General features: G+C 42.8%; 1 protein-coding gene across 3 annotated transcripts in view; it reads left to right on the top strand.

The window, feature by feature from the left end:
- The window catches only part of LOC100567418 (rho GTPase-activating protein 39), a 302316-nt gene that overhangs the window by 96877 nt on the left and 182062 nt on the right, over positions 1–23377 (top strand). The gene's annotated exons all lie outside the window — the stretch shown is intronic.

Raw genomic sequence — 23377 nt, forward strand, 5'->3', positions numbered from 1 at the left:
CACTGTTTCATATGTAGCACTTACATCCTGTTAAAATCATCTGTCACCAATGTGTTGTTGAAAGGCTTTCATGGCCGGAATCATTGGGTTGCTGTGAGTTTTCCAGGCTGACTGGCCATGTTCCAGAAGCATTCTCTCCTGATGTTTCGCCCACATCTATGGCAGGCATCCTCAGAGGCTGTGAGGTCTGTTGGATACGAGGCAGGTGGGGTTTCTATATCTGTGGAATGATGTCCGGGGTGGGAGAAAGAAAGAATTCTTGTCTGCTTGAGGCAAGTGTGAATGTTGCAGTTGGCCACCTTGATTAGCATTGAATGGCCCTGCAGTTTCAAAGCCTGGCTGCTTCCTTCCTGGGGGATCCTTTGTTAGTAGGTGTTAGTCGGCCCTGATTGATTCATGTCTGGAATTCCTCTGTTTTCTGAGTTTGTTGAAAAATCCACACAGGAGTGAGTTCACAACAGGGCCTTCTTTGTGGTAGTTCCTCAGTGTTGTGTTGACATTTTCACACACTTGCCTCAAACAGAGTTCTTTTTCCCACCCTGGACTTTCCACAGATATATAAAGCCCACTTGCCTAGTTTCCAACAGGCTTCACAAGCTCTGAGGATGCCTGCCATAGCTGTGGTTGAAATGTCAGGAGAGAATGCTTCTGGAACATGGCGATACGTCTTGGAAAATTCACGGCAGCCCATGTGTCACCAGTTTTAAAGGAATCGGATTAGCATAGAAAGGTCAGTGGTTCGTATCTGGGGAGTGGGGTGAGTTCCTGCTCTTAGCCCCAGCTTCTGCCAACCTAGCAGTTCGAAAAGATGTAAATGTGAGTAGATCAATAGGTACCGCTCCAGTGGGATAGTAATGATGATTCATGCAGTCATGCCGGCCACATGACCTTGGAGGTGTCTACAGACAATGCTGGCTCTTCGGCTTAGAAATGGAGATGAGCACCAACCCGACACGACTAAATTTAATGTCAGGGAAAAACCTTTACCTTTACTTTACTAGTGATCTAAATGTTGGCCTAGAGTGCAAATCCTTTGTTGAGCTCTGTCAGCTCCTTAGGCAAATCGCAAGACTCCTGAGTCAATTGTGCCACAAGCACCCTATTGTAGGGTTGCCATAAGTTAGGAGTTAGCATGAAAGCACATGACAAGAAGACATTGTCTCTTCGTTTCCCTAAAAATCTTTGTTGTTTTATTTCAAACCCCAATCTTCCAAGAAGCATGCAAATGCCTCTTTCTCTTGACTGAGGAGAAAAGGATGTGGTTTGAATGATTAAAATAATATTTAAAAACATAATTCACGTCTTCACGCTCTTTTCCGTACCCTTTCATTAGGTATACAGTTTTGTGAAAAAAGGCAGCCGCCCTCCTTCCAAAATTAGAGCAGCGAGGCAGAATAATTGGATCAGTGCAAATGCCTGTAATTTGCATGGTTCTGGGAGCAGACACTTGGTTTTTTAGAGAGACAAAAGACGCCAGGAAAGACTGTCAAGCGGAGGAGGGGGCTTCCTTGCATTTGGGGAGGGGGCATTTGGAGAGCGCGGGAGCAAAGTCCTGGACGGGACGCGGCGCAATCTGCTTCCTCCCGTTTTAATCAAGGCGACAGATTGAGCGGCAGATTCTGCTCCCAGCCGTCCTCTGCCATTGGGTCCTCTGCCCGGGCAAAGAGACCGCGTGCCATAGAAACACGGCAGCCGTCACGGAGCATATGGGCCGCGGCATTGGCGGCCGAGGGCATGTGCTCTCCGCCACAGAACCTTGCTTTCCGCACCAAATTCACTTCCTTCCTGTCCTTTCCCAGCAAAGGAGGGCTGCCAGTCATCTCTCTGCGCAGGATTTTATTATATTACTAGCTGTGCCCAGCCACGCGTTGCTGTTGGAAAATTGTTTTTTCGTTTTATTGCTGTATGTTTCGGGCTCAGTCCCCATGTAAGCCGCTCCGAGTCCCCACTGGGGAGATAGGGCAGGGTATAAAAAGAAAGTTATTATTATTATTATTATTATTATTATTATTATTATTATTATTATTATTATTTAATCCAGTTAAAATCTGATAATCTGTGAAAGAGGCCTAAGTGAGGCCTAACTGTGCCTATCCCCTGGGCTGAGTAGATTGCTAGGAGACCAAGTGGGTGGAGCTTAGCCTTGCAACTGGCAGCAATTGGATAAAAACAATTATTCCTCTCCCTCCAATTAGGACTTTATTTTCCTTTTCCTTTTTGTTGTATCAACCTAGAGGCGTGGATGATGGGTTGTGTTGTCAAATTTCGAGGTTGGGGGGGGCCTGTAGTTTTGTTGTTTTGTCCGCTGCCCTGATGCCATCACTCTTTTATATATATACATTTAAAATATTTATCTGCTGACCTTTATCTTGACATCTCAGGGCAGCCTGCAAGACGCACATTAAAGCCAGAAGTCATTGAGACAAGAGTAAAAACATATTAAACATGGCCATGGTTAGAATCAACCTGGGAGGGAAAAGCAAGATACAAATGTCAAAACCTGAGAAAAAGCAGGGCAGGAATAATGAGAAGGAGAAGAAGGAGGGGGATGAGGATCAGCCGAAGGAGAAGAAGGAGAAAAATCATAGAAGTCTAGAAAGAATGGATCCCTGCCATGCAGGACCATCTTAAAAACCGCTGCTAAAGCTACATTGATTTACACGATTATTTTGCACTTGATTGATTTTTAAACTATGAAACTACCTCTACCATGCTTTCCCCTTGGCCCAGCTCCGTGTTTTTAGCCCTGTTTTTAACCATTTTATACCATGCGCTGACTTTTATAATTGTTTATTGATGTTATGTTTTTATTGATGCGACATTGTTTTATTGCCGATTTTGTTTTATTGTTTTATTGCTGTTATTGTATTGTTGTTGGGCATGGCCCCATGTAAGCCGCTCCAAGTCCCTTCGGGGAGATGGGGCGGGATATAAAAATAAAGTTATTATTATTATTATTATTATTATTATTATTATTATTATTGACACAACGACGTTGTATGATACAGCAGACAAAATAGATATGCTGGATTTCGTTTCACAAAACCACAAGTCGAACACTTCCCAAGTGTCTAGGACTGTGTGATGTATTTTCTGATGATGCGTGCAGATCCTAGCAGGGTGGCCTTTTGCAGTTGGCAGATCGTAATTTTGTCAATGTCTGTTGTTTCCAAATGCCAGCTGAGATCTTTTGGCACGGCACCCAGTGTGCCCATCATTTTGGGGTAAATTATTCTCCCAAAACTAAATAAAAACGCATTGGTTTGGGGCTGGGAAGAAAGGAATGGCTTCAAACTACAGGAAAGGAGATTCCACCTGAACATTAGGAAGAAATTCCTCACTGTGAGAAGGGCTGTTCAGCAGTGGAACTCTCTGCTGCTGAGTGTGGTGGAGGCTCCTTCTTTGGAGACTTTTAAGCAGAGGCTGGATGTGTTGTCGAACGCTTTCATGGCCGGGATCTTAGGGTTGTTGTATGTTTTTCGGAACATGGCCATACAGCCCAAAAAACATACAACAATCCAGAGGCTCGATGGCCATCTGTCGGGGTGTTTTGAATGTCATCTTCCTGCTTCTTGGCAGGGGGTTGGACTGGATGGCCTGTGAGGTCTCTACCAACTCTATCATTCTATGATTCTATGAAATGTTACAACCAGTCAGTATTTGTTCATTCATTCATTCCTCATGTTTTCCCCCAGATATGTGACTCACTGCAGCTTGCATAAGTTAAAACAGATACAGGTAGAAAAGTCCACAATGCTCAATATACACAAAGGTTGAAATGTAATTACAGTGGAGTCTCACTTATCCAAGCCTCACTTATCCAAGCTTCTGGATTATCCAAGCCATTTTTGTAGTCAGTGTTTTCAATATATCGTGATATTTTGGTGCTAAATTCGTAAATACAGTAATTACAACATAACATTACTGCACATTGAACTACTTTTTCTGTCAAATTTGTTGTATAACATGATGTTTTGGTGCTTAATTTGTAAAATCATAACCTAATTTGATGTTTAATTGGCTTTTCCTTAATCCCTCCTTATTATCCAAGATCTTCGCTTATCCAAGGTTCTGCTGGTCCGTTTAGCTTGGATAAGCGAGGCTCCAGTGTACAGGCAAAAAAGTCCACATTGTTCAATATACTCAAAGATTCAAATATCATTAATTTGGAAATAGAATTAAAAGCAATTTTAGAACAAATTGACGGAAAAGTAGCCAGTGTAGAGAATGCATCACGCTGGAATGAGGGCAAGTCTAAAGTTTTGAGGAAAGGTCACCCAGAACCTGAGAGCCACCACTAAGAAGGTCCTCTCCTGTCTTCCCACCAAATACACCCGTGAAGTGGTGGAACAGAAGCTGGTTGGCATGGGAGAAGAGGAACTTTAAAGTTGATTTGGACTTTGAATTTCGTAGTGATGTCTGGCTGAAATTGTAAGAGAGAGATGACATCCAGAAACTTTTCCTTCTGGACTAATGTCTTTAGAGGGTTTTGAGTGTGAATATCTGTGTGGAGGAGTGTTGTGCCCATCACATTATTAATGTCAAAGGAAGCTCACATTGCCCTCTCTGACAAAGCAGAGAATGCTAAACTTCTTTGGAGAAGTCAAATTATCTTCTTAGTCAATGGGTCCTACCAACATGTACTGCCTGAGCTCTGCGAGTGCAGCATTTTTCAGAATGAAGCACAGAGTGTTTGAGGATTAGGACATCCGTAGAGATACCAAGGTGCTTGTTTACAAAGCCATTCCCCTCCCAACCCTGCTCTATGCCTGCGAAACGTGGACCGTCTACAGACGCCACATTCAACTCCTGGAGCGTTTCCATCAGCGTTGCCTCAGAAAAATCCTGCAAATCTCTTGGGAAGACAGGCGGATAAATGTCAGCGTGCTGGAAGAAGCAAAGACCACCAGCATTGAAGCGATGCTCCTATGCCATCAACTCCGCTGGACTGGCCACGTTGTCCGAATGCCCAAAGATCACCGTCTCCCGAAGCAGTTGTTCTACTCCGAACTCAAGAACGGGAAACGTAATGTTGGTGGGCAGGAAAAGAGATTTAAAGATGGGCTTAAAGCCAACCTTAAAAACTGTGGCATAGACACTGAGAACTGGAAAGCCCTGGCCTTTGAGCGCTCTAATTGGAGGTCAGCTGTGACCAGCAGTGCTGCGGAGTTTGAAGAGGCACGAATGGAGGGCTTAAGGGAGAAACATGCCAAAAGGAAGGCCCGTCAAGACAACCTTGACCAGGACCACCTTTCACCTGGAAACTGATGTCCTCACTGCGGAAGGGAGAACATGCGGGTCAAGAATAGGTCTCTTCAGTCATCTACGGACACACACCCAGGGTGGAAGACAATTATCTTCAAACTATGAGGGATTGCCTAAGAAGATGACCAACATGTTGATTTACCAGTCGATGCAGGAGTCTCATCTAATGGGGGTCTACCAGGAGAGCCTCCATCTCACCCATTTCACTTCTTGAACTTGAATGGCTTCCATACAAGTGTCTAATAGGGTTATACCTGACCATCTTTGGAAGGAAGCAATACAGAGTCGTGGCTTACCTGTCTCATTTTCTGCTCTTTCATTTGGAAAGTCCGGAATAGTGCATGTCTATTTTTATTTGGGGCAAGTGCATCACTTAGGAGTGCAAAGGACTGTGATATGGTAGACTAGGATATTACCCTCCTAGTGAGGGGCTCTCGAGCGTTTTTTTTAAAAATTAATTTATCAATCAAAATGTATAAGTTTACATTTTCCTCCTTTTATCTTAAACATATCATGTTGTATACAATCCGACAGTAAAAAAAAAATCAAGAACAACTTTAAGCATATGTCTTATCAGTTTTTTTAACTTTTCCATTACAACTTTACTACCTATCTCTCTACTACACACCTTTTATCTACTTATAATGTTTTATTATTAATATTATTATTATTAATTTATAATTCAAAATGTATACATTCTTCCCTCATTTTACAGTATCTTAAACATATATTGTATACAATCCAACAATAAAGAAAAATCAAAATCAAAACATCTTTAAGCATATTTCTTATCAGTTTTAGACTTTTCTATTACAACTTTACTACATATCTCTTTACTACTACTACATTTATCTACTTATACATGTTTTATTTATTTTATTATGACACAGCAAACAAGATAGATATGCTGGATTTCGTATCACAAAATCACACGTTGAACACTTCCAAGTGTCTAGGACTGTGTGATGTATTTTCGGATGATGCTGCAGATCCCAGTAGGGTGGCCTTTTGCAATTGGCAGATCGTAATTTTGTCAATGTCTATTGTTTCCAAATGCCAGCTAAGATCTTTTGGCACGGCAGCCAGTGTGCCCATCACCACCGGGACCACCTGCACTGGTTTCTGCCAGAGTCTTTGAAGTTCAATCTTGAGGTCCTGATAGCGGCTGAGTTTTTCCTGTTGTTTTTCGTCAATGCGACTGTCACCTGGGATGGCAACATCAATGATCCAAACCTTTTATTTATTATTATTATTGTTATAATTGTTATACCTTTCCCCCCTCTTCCCTTCCCCTTATTTTGTGTCACCTTCACCAGGACCAACCAACTCATACTGTTTCACAAGTCCAAAATTTCATTGTCTCTGTTGCTGGCTTATACCCCTTTCCCTCATTAAAAATATACTCAATAATTTTTCTCCATATTTTCCAAAAATCTGTTTGTTTTGATATTCTCCAGCGTTAAACAATATTTATTAATTAAAACCTTTCTGTCCTTTCCTATATTAGGAGATCTCTAAATATATTCCTAGCTGCTCAAGCTTGGTTCTCCATCCATAAAAGGTGGAATTACCTATTTGTAAGGGCTGGGAGGGCCATGGAAAAGTACTTTGTGGGCGGAAAAACTGACCTTGAGATGACACTCTCCTTTTCAGTTCAACTTCCTTCACTAGAATCCTGACCCAGGTCATGGGAACTTTCAGAGGAGATTTCAGATATGTGCGTTGGGGGTATTTTCCATCTGTTCTGAGAAGGGCAGGCACTACAAGCATTGAGAGTCAGCCCATCAACAGGTGGTCGATGCTTCCTGACCTCAGACGCCATGAGAATCCCCTGGAATGTCAAGATTATTTGCTAAGATGTAGGTGCTGGCAGTGAATGTACATCATAAGCCTGTGTTGCCTTCAAAGCACGGATAATTAACCTCCGTGAAAAGAATGACTTTGGAGCTACTTTTCCAGGGGCACAAGAATGCCTCTCCTGGGCTGTCCTTCTATCGCCAGGTAAAGACCTGTTAAAAAAAAAATCTAGACTGCTTTTTAATATTAAAGGATTTGAAAGGAAAGGGATTTGTGAACCGCATTGTTAGATGGTATTAACTTCTGAAGTAATAAAAAAATACTAGCATATATACCCGCCGTTGGCCATGGGTTGGATTGGAAGGATCGCTATGCCACTGTTTTTGTCCTTTCCCTCTCCCTCCTTTTTCTTTCTTTCCTTTTCCTTCTTGGTTTACTTTCGTTCGCCTGTATGTACATGAGGATATATCTTGGAGATGAGGCCCAAGTCAAAACTTGAAAATTAATCTATTTTTCATATGCATCTTACACATGTCTAATAATATCTTTTTTTTAAATTGTGCATGAAACAAAATTTGCGTCCATGCAATATCAAAAAGCAAAGGTGCCATTATCTCACCTATGCATGTGCACCATTTTGGACATTGGAGTGTTTCAGATTTTGGAATTCTGGATGTATTTTTAATGTAGCTGCTGGTTTAATATTGATTTTTTTGTATGCCTTAATTGGAATCTTTTAAATGTGTAAGCAGCCTTGAGCAAAATAAAAATGATGATGCTGATATTGATGATCTTCCCCTGACCCCAAGTGGCTTTCTGGCTTCCCTTGACGTTCAGCTCCAACTACCTGGGAATTCCCCATATTTCCCAGGCTATTGGGTGCCATGCCTTCCCCTTGGTTAGTTTTTGTGTGTTTGTGTTGACATGTGATGCATTCATAGAATCATAGAACAGAATAATAGAATACCGGGAATGCCGTGGATGTAGCGTACCTAGATTTCAGTAAGGCCTTCGACAAAGTCCCTCACAACCTTCTGGCAAACAAACTAGTAAAATGTGGGCGAGACAAAACTACGGTTAGGTGGATCTGTAATTGGCTAAGCGAACGAACCCAAAGGGTGCTCACCAATGCATCGTCTTCATCATGGAAAGAAGTGACAAGTGGAGTGCCATCAGCAGGGCTCCGTCCTGGGCCCGGTTCTGTTCAACATCTTTATTAACGACTTAGACGAAGGGTTAGAAGGCACGATCATCAAGTTTGCAGACGACACAAAACTGGGAGGGATAGCTAACACTCCAGAAGACAGGAGCAGAATTCAAAACGATCTTGACAGACTAGAGAGATGGGCCGAAACTAACAAAATGAAGTTCAACAGGGACAAATGCAAGATACTTCACTTCGGCAGAAAAAATGGAAATCAAAGATACAGAATGGGGGACGATGCCTGGCTCAACAGCAGTACGTGTAAAAAAGATCTTGGAGTCCTCGTGGACAACAAGTTAAACATGAACCAGCAATGTGATGCGGCTGCTAAGAAAGCCAATGGGATTCTGGCCTGCATCAATAGGGGAATAGCATCTAGATCCAGGGAAGTCATGCTCCCCATGCTCTATTCTGCCTTGGTCAGGCCACACCTGGAATCACACTGTGTCCAATTCTGGGCACCACAGTTGAAGGGAGATGTTGACAAGCTGGGAACCGTCTAGAGGAGGGCAACTGAAATGATCAAAGGTCTGGAGAACAAGCCCTATGAGGAGTGGCTTAAAGAACTGGGCATGTTTAGCCTGCAGAAGAGAAGGCTGAGAGGAGACATGATAGCCATGTACAAATACATGAAGGGAAATCCTAGGGAGGAGGGAGCAAGCTTGTTTTCTGTTGCCCTGCAGACTAGGACGCAATGGAACAATGGCTTCAAACTACAGGAAAGGAGATTCCACCTGAACATCAGGAAGAACTTCCTCACTGTGAGAAGGGCTGTTCGACAGTGGAACTCTCTCCCCCGGACTGTGGTGGAGGCTCCTTCTTTGGAGGCTTTTAAGCAGAGGCTGGATGGCCATCTGTCAGGGGTGCTTTGAATGCGATTTCCTGCTTCTTGGCAGAATGGGGTTGGACTGGATGGCCCATGAGGTTTCCTCCAACTCTACTATTCTGTGATTCTATGAATTGGAAGAGACTACAAGGACCATCTAGTTCACCTTCCTGCCATGCAGGAAGACACAATCAAAGCACCTCCAACAAATGGCCATCTAGCCTCAGATTCAAAATCTCCAGAGAAGGAGACTCCACCACACTCCAAGGAAGCATATTGTGCTGTCAAAGAGCTTTTACCATTAGGAAATTCTTCCTAATATTTAAGTAGAATCTCTTTCCCTGAAAATTGAATCCATTGCTCTATTGCAGTGGTTCTCAACCTGTGGGACCCCAGATATTTTGGTCTAGAACTCCCAGATATCCCGGCCAGTTTACCAGCTGGGAGTTGAAGGCCAAAATATCTGAGGACCCATAGGTTGAGAACCACTGCTCTATTGTGTCCTTGTCTCCACAGCAGAAAACAAACGTGTCTCCTCCTCAATGTGACATCCTTTCAAACATTTAGACCTGGCTCTCAGTTCCGCTTCTCCCAGGCTTCTTTTCTCCAAGTTAAGCATCCCCATCTCCCCAAGCTGCTTCTCAGAGGGCTTGAATTCCAAACCTTTGATCATTCATCTTGGAACGCCTCACATTGTGTTCTGTCTCATATTGACACAGAGAATGAGGAAATAATGGCCCGAGTCCTGTTAGTCTCTATCAATTGCAGAAGAGTCAACACTCAGGTCAATTCCATTGATTTGCTCGCTCTGTTCTGATTTAGACTGGCAGTAGGATTCATGCCAGCATCTCAAAAGGTCTTCTTGGCTCCATTGTGTTTCCAGCAGCCCTAATGCTCGATTATGACAAGGAAAGGGCCATGGGCTCATACACACTTTCCTGGCAGCAAGCCTTCCCTTGGCAGCAAGCCTTCACTTTGGGTAAAGTTGGCCAAGTCCTTCCCTTCCTGTCGGCTTCACAACTTGCTTCAGTAGAGCTCGCTGTTAATAGTCTTCATGATAAAGAACACTGAGATAATGATTTTGACCATCAAACAAAATCCAAACTATATTACACCAATGCCTTATTAAGGCCAATCAAGATGGCCCACTGGGTCACCCATGCTCCTGTATCAGACAAGCTGCTCCAAAAGACAGAGAAGAACGAGAACTCCTTTATCTCATAGGAACTTTGTGAATTTGTAGCCAAGCTTTATTGCTTGCAATAGCTTTGCGAAGAGAAGATTGAGAGGTGATACGATGGCCGTATTTAAATATCTGAAGGGGTGACATGTTGAAGCTTGCTCCAAAGACTGTAATGAGAACCTACGGATTTGATTTCCAGGAAAAAGAGAGTCCACCCAAACATTAGAAGAGCTTTTTAGGAGGTGAGCCCTCCTTCTTGGACATCTTCAAACAGAGGTTAGATAATGTATTGTTGAAGGCTTTCATGGCCGAAATCACTGGGTTGCTGTGAGTCTTTCGGGCTACCTCACAACCTCTGAGGATGCCTGTTACAGATGTGGGTGAAACGTCAGGAGAGAAAACTTCTGGAACATGGCCATACAGCCTGAAAGACTCTGTCATACCTCAGGATAGTTTCACCTTGCTGTATACACCAAACTGCACACAGGTTGAAGTCTTTTTAGTTTATTAGAAAATAGAAGATAAAAAGTGCTTTAAAAACAAAACTAAAGTTCCAAAAGATCATTACAAAATAAAGCCTTAGAGCATAAATCAAGAAATCACCAGAAATAAACCGAGTCCCATTAGAGCATGACAAAGTCCCAAGAATATGAACACAAAAGCTGCAAGATAATCCAGGAAAATCAGAGCTTGCTTCTAGGTTGAATGAAGAAGTTGCTTTGACATAGGTTTGTCTCCAAACACTTGCTTTAATACTCTTTGCAAAACATGAAAGCATTTCTTTGGCCTCTGACCTCCTTCTTGTTTGCTATTCTCACACTCCTTCTAACTCTGAATTCTAAACAGTCAGCTCGATCTAAGGTTCCCGTTTCATCAAGGTCAGGCTGCTTGTTAGTGTCAGCCTGAGCAGCCTGCTTGCTATCAGAGAACTGTCCTCCTTTTCTGAGTCAATCTGCACCTGGATAGTTTCAGTATCATCAACATCATTCCTTGATGTGGGAAAATGAACTTGCACTCTCTGTTCCTCATCTTCTACAACAGGGACATTTTGAACCTGATTCTGAACCTGAATCCCATCATCCTCATCAGAGTCAATCTGAGGTTTCAACAGAGTGGCAACAGACTCACAGCAATCCAGAGGTTAGATAGCCATCCGTTGGGTAATATATTTGTTGTGTAGGCCCTTCCAGCAGTTAGGATGAAGTCATTCTATGACAATGCAGGACCAGAACATCTTACAATGCTTTGTTCTTGGCAAACACAGTGGCTACCTTATCACCAACTGACACTGACATGCCAGCTGTTAAAACTTCCTAGTCTTCCTTTCAGTCCATCCAGAAAGGACCCATAAGGACTTTGAGATCAAATCTGGTTTTTTGGTCTTTCCTTCCTTCATCTCCTCTTGCAGTTCCATGCTTGATGCTAGCCCCCAAATTTGCATGCTATATTGGTGGAGAGGGTTGCATGGGGGAACTTGGAATATAAGACTCCGGCTTATCTTGGGTCAGACCATTTGTCCATCATGCTCAATATTGCCATTTCTGACTTGGCATCCGTGACTTTCTCCAGGATTTCAAACTAGGTCTATTACTACCCTTACCTGGAAACACCTGGCACCGCTTGGTGGACTTCCAGCCAGAGATTAACCAATCCTATGTAGGAATATTTAGTATCTATAGCAGAGTAGAGTGCAACATAGCTAATGCTACATATGGGCTTGTGGTAGGAGACAGGAGAGGAATTATGCAGGATGTTCTGGTAAGACTTTAAAAAAAGAAGGTAAAAATTCACTTTTATTGTATTGCTGAAGACTTTCATGGCCAGAATCACTGGGTTGCTGTGATTTTTTCAGGCTGTATGGCCATGTTCCAGTAGCATTCTCTCCTAACTTTTCTCCTGCATCTGTGACTGGCATCCTCAGACATTCTGTTGGCAGTGAGGCAAGTGGAGTGTATATATACTTGTGGAATATCCAGGGTGGGAGAAAGAACCCTTGTCCTTTTTTTAAAAGTGTGAATGTTGTAATTAGTAAGCTTGAATTAGCGTTTGAGTCGCCATGAAGTTTGCAAAGTCAATCAGTGAGGGTGTCTGCATAGAGGTGGTCTGGCCTTTGTTGCCTGGAGGCATCCTCCATTTGGGAAGTGTTCGCTGGCCCTTGATGGCTTATTGTCTGGAGTTCTGTCTCTGAGTGGTGTTCTTTCTTTACTGTCTTGACTGATACTATCAATTATTATAATACCTTTGTTTTATATTGTATTTTGTTTTTATCTTGTTATATTGTAAACTGTATGTTTTTTATCTGATAATGTTGTCCGGGCTCTGCCCCATGTAAGTCGTCCCGAGTCCCCTTGGGGAGATGGTGGTAGCATATAAATAAAGTTTTATTATTATTATTATTATTATTATTATTATTATTATTATTATTGACACTAATAATAATAATAATAATAATTACAACAACAACTTTATTTATATGCCACCACCATCTCCCCAAGGGGACTCGGGGCGGCTTACATGGGGCAGAGCCTGGACAGCATATTATTATTATTATTATTTTATTATATTATTATTATTTTATTTATTATTATTTTACAGCAAACAAGATAGATATGCTGGATTTCATATCACAAAATCACAAGTCGAACACTTCCCAAGTGTCTAGGACTGTGTGATGTATTTTCGGATGATGTGCGCAGATCCCAGCAGGGTGGCCTTTTGCAGCTGGCAGATCGTAATTTTGTCAATGTTTACTGTCTTCAGGGTCCCATTCGTGAGCCAGAGCCACGAATATTATTATTATTATTATTATTATTATTATTATTATTATTATTATTATTATTTATACTGTCTTAATTCTGGTGTTTTTTTAAATACTGGTAACTATCTTTTGTTCATTTCCATGCTTTCCTCCTTTCTGCTGAAATTGTCCATGTGCTTGTGGATAAACCAACCTGGATACAGAATATTATTTGAGAACACAGAAATTGTGAACCACTCTGACAACCATTATGTCAGAGTTCACAGAGAAGCCATTGAAATCCACAAGCATGTGGACAATTTCAACAGAGAATTCCTGGTATAAAGGTGTTAAAGGGTATCATGTGTAGCTATAAGGGTGCAAAATGCAGGAAATGGCTCCCTGTATAAGAATTCCACCCTCCAAAATGAATTTTTCTTACAGTCTTCCAATTTGTAGTGTTGCAGAGAGTGAGGCATTCAGACCTGTTCACTCCCAGAAATCCCCACTTTGCTGTGTTCATATTGCCTTGGTAACTTTGCCTGCCCTTCTTCTCTGAATGCCCGAATTTAATTTTAAATCCCCAGCTGATGATGGTAATTTCTGCAATTCTAGAAATGTGAAGACTGAAGGAACACTTTATGGGGGCAGAGGCAGATTTTTTATTGGGGAGCAACGCCCTCACTTTTGTCCCGAAAGCTGCATTCTGCTCTAATGCGGAGTTTTGGATCCGTCACTGTGGTTGAAGCGGAGGCTAATATATTCTCAGCCACAATTAAAGAGTGAAAGAGGAATTTGGTCCACGGAGAGGGCAGTGAATGCTGAGATCCGCTTCTGAGGATCAAAATTAAAAGTGTATTATGTGCTTAGACCCTGACACCAGAATGCAAACAAAGGTTTGTTGTGATGGTTACAAAATTCACCTGCTTTTTATAGCCACATCTTTCTTCTTTCAGAGCTTTCAGGCAAAGACTGAACTCTTATTGGTGTGCTTTTGAAAGAGCAAAAAGCCACAGTTTCCATATATTTGCAACTTGCATAACTGTTTCATTGAATGTCTATGCTGCACTTGAGCATCAGAACCAGAACATAACACATTGTCCTCTGTTGCAACTCTTTAGACAATGCGGTGGATTTGACTTGACCCTTGTCACCCTCTCTGGTCCACCATATTGGACTTTTCCTGTGCTTTATATTTCTTCCTGCATCGTTTTTTTCCTATGAGGTTGAGTGTGAATGACTGAATGGCTGCTTCATGGTGGGATTGCTCTTGAGATGGCTTGGCTCCTTTATTCTGGGGCTCCAGGATGCTTTTATGTTGAAATGCTGAGTTTTAATTTATTTATTTTATTTATTTACAGTATTTATATCCCGCACTTCTTTCTCACCCCAAAGGGGACTCATGGCGGATCACAATGTACATATACATGGCAAACATTCAATGCCATTAGACATACGATGTAGACAGAGACACAGAGGTCATTTAACATTTTCCAGCTTTCTGACTTCATGAGATAGTCATGCTTGATTCCAGCCACAGGGGGAGCTGCTGCCTCATCATCCACTGTGACGCCGAGTCCTTGATGGAGTAGTTCCTCATCTTCCGGCATGCACGCTGCTGGGCATTTTTATGGTGATGTAAATTACAGTAGAGTCTCACTTATCCAAGCTAAATGGGATGGCAGAACCTTGGATAAGCGAATATCTTGGATAATAAAGGAGGGATTAAGGAAAAGCCTATTAAACATCAAATTAGGTTATGAATTTACAAATTAAGCACCAAAACATCATGTTATAAAAAAGATTTGACAGAAAAAGTAGTTCAATATACAGTAATGTTATGTTGTAATTACTGTATTTACGAACTTAGCACCAAAATATCATGATATATTGAAAACATTGACTACAAAAATGCCTTGGATAATCCAGAACCTTGGATAAGCGAGGCTTGGATAAGTGAGACCCTACTGTAGTTAAATTAGCCTCCCCGCATAAGTGGTCCCAAATTTCCTACTTGACAGATGCAACTGTCTTGGGTTGCTTAGGTAAACAACAAGCTGGAGCTGTTTAATGGTTGGGCACTCAATCCGACCCGGCTTCAAACTCATGACCTCTTGGTCAGTAGTGATTTATTGCAGCTGGTTACTAAACAGCTGCACCACAGCCCGGCCCTCTGTTAACACAAACAGGCAAATGATACACTCTATTGTAGCCTCTGCATTGGTGTTTAAATACTATATATTTAAACGCACTCTACGTGGGGCTGCCTTTGAAGATGGCCCGGAAGCTCCAGCTGGTGCAGCGGGCGGCAGCCAGGTTAATAACGGGAGCGGCTTACAGGGAGCGTACAACCCCCTTGTTAAGCCAGCTCCACTGGCTGCCGATATGCTACCGAGCCCAATTCAAAGTGCTGGTTTTGACCTACAAAGCCCTAAACGGTTCTGGTCCTGCCTATCTATCCGAACAGATCTCCTCCTATGAGCCCGTTAGAACCTTAAGATCTTCCGGGGAGGCCCTGCTCTCGATTCCACCTGCCTCGCAGGCGCGGCTGGTGGGGACGAGGGACAGGGCCTTCTCGGTGGTGGCTCCCCGGCTGTGGAACTCCCTCCCCAGCGATATCCGGCAAACCCCGTCCCTCGTGGGATTTAGAAGAAAACTAAAAACTTGGCTCTGCGCCCAGGCATTCAGCGAATAAGCTCATTTGCTGATGTAATCGGGTCGCAAATCTGTAATTGTAGCAGTAGTGAATGACTGAGGATGGTGCAACATCGCTGCCTTGCAACGTTTTAATTTTTGTATATTTTTTATCATGTTTTAATTGTTTTGTTTTATAGTATATTTGTTGCTGGCCGTCGTGGCAGAATGTAAGCCGCTCTGAGTCCCCTCGGGGAGAAGGGCAGGGTAAAAATGCATGATATATATATATATATATATATATATATATATATATATATATATATATATATATATGTGTGTGTGTGTGTGTGTGTGTGTGTGTGTGTGTGTGTGTGTGTGTGTGTGTGTTTGGTTCTTTGCTTCTGCCAGGCAGGAACACAAAGCAAAGCACTCCTGACAGGTCTCCATTCAGCTTCTGTTTAAAAACTCCACAAAGAAAGAATCAGAGTCAACTGTGGATTTCACTGCCTGACAGCTCTTACCATCAGGAAGTTTCCCCAAATATTTAAGTGGAATCTGTTTTCCTGCAGTTTGAATCTATTACCCCATGTCTTGGGGTGCATTTACACAAGACTTGGTGTGCTTTGACACCATTTTAACTTCCATTACACGATACTGTGGCAAGCCTGGGGTTTTTTTATTTCGTGTCAAAAGCATTGGTACAGCAAATACATTTCAAATACTGGAAATAAAATAAAAAAGAAAAGAAATCATAAGCAACTAAATAGTTTTGGACCAAAAGCGGGCAACAGCAACCGCATTGTCTGTAGCTTTAAACAACTCCTCCTCCGTACATGAGGCAGGGCATTGTGGGCAAGCATACATATGCTGAGTTGTTTGTTCAGCTCCACAGTCACACAAGGTGGAGGATTCCTCCAGGTAGTGCCACCTTGCCAAGTTGTCTTTTGATCTGCCCACTCCGCTTCTGAGTCTGTTCAGGGACTTCCAAGTTGCCCATTCTTGGTTTGCCCCTGGAGGAAGACCCTCTTGGGGGGCCATCCAGTTAGAATTGCCAGGTTTAGCTGCCCAGAGGGACACCCTTGCTGCTGCTGGAGGGACATCAAGAGGAGTGGTGGTTCTCATGAAGCCCTTCCTTGATTTGAGTCTGGTGGGAGGAGGCTGATAGCCATGCAGTGGGTGGCTTTCACAATGTTCAACCTTATTTCTCTCACCGTTAGCAGCAACTTCCCATCGCACGTCAGGAGGGGCAATGCCAGCTAACTTGTAGAGTTTATCAACAGGTGTAGGTTTAAGGCATCCTGTGATGATTCTGCATGTTTCGTTCAGTGCTATGTCCACCTGCTTTGCATGGGCAGACTTGTGCCAAACAGGACAGGCATACTCTGCAGTTGAGAAAGACAAGGCCAGGGCTGATGTTCTTATGACTTGTGGGTCTGGGGGTTGTGATTTGGTGAGTCTTTGGCAGGAAAGGCTAAGGACCCTGGCAAAGTAGAACTTCCTCTTTAACTTAATTGAGCCATGGTAGGTAAAGTGCCGTCAAACTGTATTAATTCTACAGTGTAGATGCACCCATTGTTTCTGGAGCAGGTTGACCCTCTGCATTTCTACCCTGGACTTCGGTTGAAGTTACTTCAGGGTAAACAGGGCAGAGGATTGCATCCTCGTGACGTTGTGCTTGCATTTATTATGGGTTTTATTCCTGCCAGAGTTAATTCCAGCCTTCCTCTGTGTTGCAGGGTAGCGGGGGGGGGGGGGGGGGGGAGAGGGGTGTCACAATCCACAAATGACGGCAAGGCCCTTAATTCCTGTTTGCAAAAGCTCTGGGACAATTGGCGCAGATGAATGAATGGCATCTGACCCCAAACAGCGAAAGTCTTGTCTGGCACATTCTGGCGGCAGCTGTTCGCCGGGCAAATGCCTGTTTATGGGGAGTCCCGCTGTTTGGTTGGGCACGGGTCAAAGAAGATCAGCTGTGGACTTCCTCTGGCAGATGATAACGGACGAGGCCTGTTTTGTAATGGCTGGGTGATTCATTGGGTTTGTTACGTAAGTGTTGTCAACCACCCTGGGCCTTTGGGACAGGAATCAAAATAAAATACATCTTTGGGATCAAACATGTGTATGAAAAAAGGAGGGTGCCCTTCCTCTAGAAATATATCAGAAACTCAGCCGCTTTTTGAAAGGCTTGCAAGGCCTTCATTTTGTGGTGGCTTTGATAGCCAGCATGGCACATTGATTTGAGAACTCGACTACAACTCTACAAATTAGTGTTCAAATCCCCGCTCAGCCAGGAAATCCTACTGATTCAGGGCAAGTCACACTCTCAGCCCTAGAAAACCCTATGATAGCTTTACCCTAGGGTCAGCGTAGGTCAGAAATTACTTGAAGACATACAACAACGTTTGGAAGGGTTTTAGTTTGGAGTGCAGGTTGTAATACCATGTTTCCCCGAAAATAAGACAGTGTCTTATATTAATTTTTGCTCCCTAAGATGTGCTAGGTCTTATTTTCAGGGGATGTCTTATTTTTCCATGAAGAAGAATTCACTTTTATTGTTGAACAAAAAAAATGGACATTTATTATGTACTGTAGAGTACATATCATCACAAACCAGCATAACCAGACAAACTGAATCCTATCAAGAATTTCTTGCTACTACCACTATTTTCATGTACATTTACCAATCCTGCATGTTCTGTTTGGCGGGCATAATTTCAAACAAAAACTTTGCTAGGTCTTACTTTCAGGGGAGGCCTTATATTTAGCAATTCAGCAAAATCTCTACTAGGTCTTATTTTCTGGGGATGTCTTATTTTCAGGGAAACAGGGTATGTGTCTCGTTCTTCTTAGTTGTTATTGTCAAGTGCCTTCAAGTTGACTCATCTACCGTAGCGTTTTCAGGTCAAAATGTATTCAAAGCTTTGCCATTGCATTTCTCTGAGGCTGAGATAGAATATCTTCCAAATGTCACCCAAGGATTTCCAAGGGATTTGGATCCTTCTCTCCAGAGGTTCTAATCCAGCACTTAAATCATATCCCCAACCTAGTTGCTTAAAACATAGCTTTCTTTGAATTCAAAGTTGCTTCTAGATAACTAGGTAGGAAAAAAACACGGCAATTAAAAGTATTCCTGTTGCTTTCCACCAAAAAAGTCTTAAAAAATAAATCAGTGATCGTACTTAGATGTGAGTTCTGGACTCCTAGGGTCTAGCTATCCTGTAAAATGAGTATAAAGTTTAGTGTAATGTAAAGTTTTACTCCTCACAACCTCTGAGGATGCCTGCCATAGATGTGGGCGAAACGTCAGGAGAGAATACTTCTGGAACATGGACATACAGCCCGGAAAACATACAACAATCCTGTGATCCCAGCCATGAAAGCCTTCGACAACACAGTTTTACTCCACTTTAACTGCCATGTCTCAAAGCTATGCATTCCTGGGAACTACAGTATTAGAACTTCTTTTGTCTTCTCTGGTAATTATTCCCAGTGCCTCCAAACTACAAGTACCAGGATTCTATCACATTGATCCATGACAGGTAAAGTAGTGTCAGTCTGCTTTAATTCCACAATATGGATGCACTCCTAGTGATAGTCCTAACAAGAAGCAACTGTCATGGGGATGATGGGGTGCAGAGTGGATTCCAAAATTCATCATCCCAGTCTCACCTCCTTCTCCAGACTGTATTCCCATGCGGAGAATCAGCACTGGTCAAGAAAACACTCCAGCAGGCGAAGTCCAACTGTTGATTAACTTTATTTACATGTCTATTTACAGTTTGCATTTCTCGGCTTCAGAGCATAACATTCATAGTCCATCTTCAGCGAATGCTCAAGCCGAACTCCACAGATAAGATAAGAAACACATTCCTCTGTCCAGAGGAAGTTCCGACTTCCCAAAGGCCGGAAGTCATGCCTGATAGGTCATAGCAATCACAACAGGCTGTCAGTCAAAACTAGCCTGCTGTTAACTATTTCATTACTGAAAAATACACACTCTTGCTCATCAGCAGTAAACACTTGATTTACATTTCATACAAATACAACCATACTCCAACAGCAACTGTGTGATGCGGCATCTAAAAAAGATGATCCTAGGTTGTGTCAATAGGAGTATAATGTCGAGATTGAGGGAATTCATAATCCCACTCTATTCTGCTTTGGGGCCAAGTTTGTTTTCTGCTGCTTTGGAGGGTAGGGCTATTCTATTCTATTCTGTAATAGACACTCCCTTCATCAGTTTTACTATCGCCCAGACTGTTATCCTATATTGGACCTTTTAACGTCTTGGATGATTGTTTAATATTTTAATTATGTCTATTTTAAATCAGGATTTGTTAATTTATTTTTAAATGCATTCTTTGATGTCTCAACTGTTGATTTTATGATATTATATGATTGTATTGGGCTTGCCTTCGTGTGAGCCGCTCCAGGTCCCCGTTGGGGAAATGGAGGCGGCATACAAAAATAAAAATATTATTATTATTATCATTATTATTATTATTATTATTATTATTATTATTATTAGGGTGCAATAGAGCAATGGGATCGAACTGCAGAAAAAGAGGATCCCACCTAAACATTAGGAAGAACTTCCAGATGGTAGATGCTGTTCAGTGGTGGAATATTTTGGTGTTTCGGAGTCCAATAGAGTCTCCTTCTCTGGAGGTTTTTGAGCAGGGGCTGGATGGCTATCTGTCAGGAAGGCTTGGATTATGTCTTCCTTAAGGGCAGAAAGCCGTTGGACTGGCTGTCCTTTGTGATCTCTTTTGATTCTGTGATTTGAAGAAGCTTAACTTTTGTGCATGTTATATATCTGCTTTGGAGGAAACTGCAGACACGTTCCTTTTCTTGTATGCCCGCACAGTCATTGAACGGCATCTTGGTGCAGTTTGGACACCTCATTTGTCCGATTGTGCGGTCCTTTAGGGAAGTTTTGTCTTTGAAAACAAGATCTGGCAACCCGTATCTCCCTCCCCTCCCCTTCTTCCTTGTAAAAGCAACTTGTTTGTTGTATCTGGGCATGGCTTGTCTCGTCATTTCTGTTCGTGCGGATTTTCTGGGTCACGGCTTGTTCCGAAGAGATTGGCACAGGGCTCTGAGTTCAGAACATCCCGCTCAAGCGCCTCTCACAGATTGATAGCTGCGGACTCGGTGTCGTTGCCCCTTCGGTGATGCCAAGGAGAGCCGAGTTCAGGTCAACCGGGAGGCTGCCTTGGCTGCAATGTGTGCTGGTGCCGATCGAAACTCCATCTTGCTGTCTTTGAAGCTAACGGATATCGGGAAACATAATTAGCACTTCTTACCTGTGTTTAAGGAAGGCTTGCCTGAATAGAAAATAGCATCCAGCCTTTCTGGAAAGCTTCCCGGTCAGCTCCTGTGGTGTGGTGCCAGCAAGAGAGCAAATGTAATCCCAAATTCACACACACAAGGATTTTTAAAAAAATACTAAAAAAATTCAGTTGGCAGGCATCAAGAATGAATTTTCTTTGGAAAAGTTACTGTTTTGGATTGCAGTTGTCTCCAGACATGTTGGGTGGGGAATTGTGGAATTCATAATCACACATAAATTATTATTTCTAGAAAACCCAGTAGCATTTTACTAAAACAAATATACTCTTATTAGCCAGCATCCCTTCTAGAATCCTGGCATCAGCATGACTTCATCAGCATCATGATTAACAGCTGGTCTAAGAAGGGTTGTTTCTCTTCAGTTCCTGTATATACTTGTGTATAAGTTGACTTCATGTAAGTAAAGGGCAGTTTTTAAGGCCAAGATTATGGTTTTTGATATGGCTCATAGACTTATCCATACATTGAAAGTTATTCCCCACAGAGGGGCATCATCTCAGGCCTCCTCTGTCTCTATTTTATCCCCTAAGTATCCAAACATTTCTAGACTTTTATCTGAGTATAAAGGGTAGTTTATTCATTAGGTTGGCAGTTCAAGGTTGGAAGAAGGGTTTTGAGGATGCTGAAGTGATTAAATCTTCCAGTTAGTAATTTGCTGGGACTAGGCTTGTGCAATTCGGCTGGAGGGTTATCTGGTTTTGGCATCTGACTTTCGTTGGGCACGCAGATGCGTTTTTCGGGAACCTCTCAAAAATCAGAAAATGGAGAAAATGTTTTTGGCCAGGCATCTGAAAGGCTAGGCAGGGAAGATCCAGCCAATTGGCAGCAATAGATAACTTACAAGGCTTCCCTTTCCGTTCCTGGGATACTTTCCTTTCTTTCTTTCTTTCTTTCTTTCTTTCTTTCTTTCTTTCTTTCTTTCTTTCTTTCTTTCTTTCTTTCTTTCTGGGGATTCTGGTTTTGGCAACGAGGTTAAGGAAGCAGCGTGTAAGACACGTCATGGTGTTCTTCTATTCAGATTGGCCCAACAGGCAAGATTCACAAGGAAACCCCGTATGGGTAGCATGCAGCAGCCTTTTTGCACGCGTGATGCTGAATAGGGGAGGAGGAGTCACGATTGGCTGCCATGTGGACCCGTAACGGATGAAAAAACATGACGGCTGAGCCCTTACTGTTACGGCCATCCAACCAAGTTGAACAAACCAAATTGGCCGAAGGGAACCGACCACTCCGAATCTGTGCACAAACCTAGCTGAGATTATTCTCATAGTCATGAGGGTGGCAGGTGCACAACACCATTTTAGACCGGTTTTCTTAGCACTACATAACCCTAGAGATTTGTTTTTCACTTGCTTTGCTTCGGTTTGTGCACAGGCACCATTGTTTAGTCATGAGGATTTGCAGCATTGGTGCTTGAGATGGACCAGGCAAATGTGTAGTTCAGGAGCACAGCTGCATCATGTGCTGTGAAGAGATGCTGGCACACAATAGCGAAAAGGTGTAGACATTTTCTTCTATCTTAGGCTATGTGCAATGTCTAAAGTTGTAGAATGAATATGTCTTGGTTTTTGCTATCAAAGGAAATCATGGGAAAAGGCCCAGAACGGCATCCGTCTCCAATGCAGAGCTTGCTTTTGCTCATCCCGGCTGATGTTCGTGCTCTTACTACGGATGAGAATCTTGGCAGCCACATTTTTGCCTTGGAGACACCTGTTTGAGATCCAGGGCGTGCAGCTGCATCCAGGCATGTGCAAAACCGGAGGCAGTCCTGACAGTTCAGCTCTTTTTTAAAAGTCTATTTAAAACGTTGCCAGTGTGTTTTGCTGCATTAAATTAACTGGGAAGAAGATGACTTTTTGCCTCGCCCAGAACTCATCTAATTAATTTGGCAGGGAAGTTGATTTGAAAAGAGAGAGAAAGAGAGAGAAAGAGAGAGAAAGAGAGAGGAGAGCAACGAGGGCCCTTTCTCTCCCCTCTTTCTACTCAAGCGAAACCCTTTTGTTTTACAGAGGATGGCAATGTTCTCCCTTTTAAAATAACAAACAAGATGTCTGGGCAGCTTGGCAGGGATAAACGAAGCTACTTAAAATCTTGGGCATTTGGAGGCAGATTAAGAAGAAGCTGCTTGAAGTGAGCCTTCCCCCCAGCTTGGTTTCTTTCAGGGACAAACGGATATACGGATCAAATTCTTGCTCTTGCTAGCCTTGGATTTGGACTCGGAGGGTGCATGTATCTTGCCGTGAAACCTTCTCAGCCTCGCCGGTCCAAGCTGAGCGGCTGTCCTTGGAAACGACCACTGTGGGATTCTCCTTCCTGGCTCCTTTTCCTGCGTGTGATGGGCTTGCTGGTGCTCCTTTGAGCGTGAAGGAGATAAGG

The sequence above is a fragment of the Anolis carolinensis genome, chromosome 4 (genome assembly GCF_035594765.1).
Source record: "Anolis carolinensis isolate JA03-04 chromosome 4, rAnoCar3.1.pri, whole genome shotgun sequence".
Lineage (NCBI taxonomy): Eukaryota > Metazoa > Chordata > Lepidosauria > Squamata > Dactyloidae > Anolis > Anolis carolinensis.